Here is a 3,195-nt window from a genome sequence, read left to right as displayed (position 1 = left end):
TGGCGGCTAGGGTTAGGGCGCGGCTAGGGTTTCGGGGCGGCTGGGCCTTCGGGCTGGCTTGCCCCGGCTTATAAAGTCCCCGGCCAGGCGGAGTCCTGGCCGAGTACGGCCCATAGTCGGTTTCGCTTTTTTTTAAATAATTACGCTCGGAAGAAAAAAAATAAAAAGAAATACTAAACGGACTCCAAAAATCCCGAAATAAATTTTCCGGGGCTTCTAGAATCAAGCCCGACAAAGTGAACATTTATTTGGGCCCTAAATGCAATTTTGAAAAACGCGCATTTTTCCTAATTCAAATAAAAACAACAAAAAAAACTCCGAAATAAAACTATTTGATTTTTTTATTAAATCCTCAATATTTCTATATTTTGGGAAAGTCATTTTATTCCCTCTCTCGTATTTTTGTAATAGAAATAATTGATGATAAAATAAATAAAATCAAATGATCCTATTCTCAAAATTTGAGAAAAACTCAAATATGAAAATAACGAAATCCCCAACTCTCTCCGTGGGTCCTTGAGTTGCTTAGAATTTTCTAGGATCAAAACCCAAAGCAAATAAAATATGATATGCATGATGATCTAATGTATAACATTCCAAATTGAAAATTTGGGATGTTACAAACCTACCCCCCTTAAGATGAATCTCGCCCTCGAGATTCGGGTTGGCTAGAAAATAGGTGAGGGTGGTCTTGAGCAAATCTTCCTCTCGTTCCCAGGTGGCTTCATCCTCCATGTGGTGGCTCCACTGAACCTTGCAAAACTTGATAACTTTGCTGCGAGTAACTCGGCTGGCAAACTCGAGGATCTTAACTGGTTTCTCCTTGTAGGTCAAATCGTTATCCAACTGAATAGTTTCCAAAGGCACTGTGTCTCTCAATGGTATGTCAGCCATCTCCACGTGACACTTCTTTAACTGAGAAACATGGAACACATCATGAATTCCTGACAATCCTTCGGGCAATTTCAACCTGTAGGCCACTTCTCCCATATGCTCCAAAATTCAATATGGTCCTACAAATCGTGGTGCTAACTTCCCTTTAACTCCAAAACGCTTTGTTCCCCGAAGTGGAGATACTCGAAGATAAGCTCTGTGTCCAACTTCGTAAACTGTCTCCTTGCGTTTAGAATCTGCATAACTCTTCTGTCTAGAATGGGCTACCTTGAGCCTATCGCGATTCAACTTCACTTTCTTTCAGACTCCTTAATCAAGTCAGGTCCAAACAACTGACGGTCTTCAACTTCGTCCCACGACAACGGTGTCCTGCACCTCCTTCCGTACAAAGCTTCGAAAGGGGCCATCTTCAAACTGGTTTGGTAACTGTTGTTGTAAGAGAACTCTGCATATGGCAAATTATCGTCCCAACTAGATCCATAATCTAGCGCACAAGCTCTCAGCATATCCTCCAAAATCTGATTAACTCTCTCGGTCTGTCCATCTGTCTGTGGATGAAAAGCTGTACTGAATTCTAGCCTGGTTCCCAAAGTTTCATACAACTGCTTCCAGAACTTTGAGGTAAACTGGGTTCCTCTATCTAATACAATACTTATAACACCCTCGATGCGACTATAGCTCCCACGTGTCGAGGCACGACTTAGAGACATAATCGCATTGAAGGCATATGTCGCAAGTTAGGCAATCTTCACAAACATCCCATGTAATGTAATAATAAAAGGGGAGATAACATAGTTGGCTTACACTCGCCACGTCAATCAAGTACATAAATAACATTACATCATCCAAACACTCATGGCCCGACTACGGCGCCAAAATAAAAGAGAACCCAACATGCGACACGGTCCCAATCACCCCCAACTGGGCACCACTACTGATCATCGGGAAAGGAAACATAGTATCGTTGAGAGTCTTCATCGAACTCCCACTTGAACTCATACGCGTCTCCTGGAGCGGAACCATCGGGCCCTGCATCTGGTGTAATAGTAATTTGTGAGCCACAGGGACTCAGCAATCTCGCACCCTCGCGGTCAAGACTATTTAAGCTTATAGGTATGACAAGGTAAAATATGAGTGGAGCTGCAGCAAGCGACTAGCAAGTATGGTGGCTAACTTATTCGCAAAAGAGAGCGAGAAGAGGAGGCAAAGCACGAGCGAGAAGCTAGAGAACAACCTGCGCAAACATTACTCCAACACCGTGTCCACTTCCCGGACTCCGCCGAGAAGAGGCCATCACGGTAACACACTCAGTTGATACATTTTAATTAATTAAGGTTCAAGTTATCTACAACCGGACATTAACAAATTCCCATCTGCCCATAACCGCGGGCACGGCTTTCGAAAGTTCGATCCCTGCAGGGGAGTCCCAACTTAGCCCATGACAAGCTCTCACGGTTAACGAAGGAATAGACCTCCTCCCAAGACATTCTGATCAGACTCGGTATCTCGGTAACTCAAGACACTTCGACAGGTTAAAACAAGACCAGCAACACCGCCCGAATGTGCCGACAAATCCCGATAGGAGCTGCACATATCTCTTTCTCAGGGCACACTCAGATTGTCCTAGGTACGGGTAGGCCAGCCCAGAGTTGCCCCTGGTGGCCACCGGTAGCTGACAGGTGGACCAACACTCAGAGGAGCACTGGCCCGGGGGGGGGGGGGTTAAAATAAGATGACCCTTGAGTCTGCAGAACCCAAGGGAAAGAAAAGGGCTAGGTGACAAATGGTAAAACCAAGGTTGGGCATTGCTGGAAAAGCTTTAATCAAGGCGAAATATCAAGGGGTTCCCATTATGACCCAACCGCGTAAGGAACGCAAAATCCGGGGACATAACACCGATATGACGGAAACTAAGGTGGCAAGAGTGGAACAAAACACTAGGCGAGAGGCTGAGCCTTCCACCCTTTACCAAGTATATAGATGCATTAAGATAACATAGCAATATAATGATATCCCAACAAGTAAAATAAATGTTCCAACAAGGAACGGCCTCCAATCTTCACCTGCAACTAGCAACGCTATAAGAGGGGCTGAGCAAAGCGGTAACATAGCCAATCAACGGTTTGCTAGGACATGGTGGGTTAGAGGTTTGACATGGCAATTTGGGAGGCTTGCAAGCAAGTGGTAGGCATCGTAGCAATGGCATAGCAAAAGAGCAAGCAAACTAGCATAGCAAAGATAGTAGTGATTTCGAGGGTATGATCATCTTGCCTGCACAGTTGTCAGAGTTGACTGGATCCT

The sequence above is a fragment of the Triticum urartu genome, chromosome 1A (assembly GCF_056163025.1).
Source record: "Triticum urartu cultivar PI428250 chromosome 1A, HENAU_Tu73, whole genome shotgun sequence".
Lineage (NCBI taxonomy): Eukaryota > Viridiplantae > Streptophyta > Magnoliopsida > Poales > Poaceae > Triticum > Triticum urartu.
The sequence above is the reverse complement of the archived record's forward strand: the minus strand, read 5'-3'. Positions refer to the sequence as shown.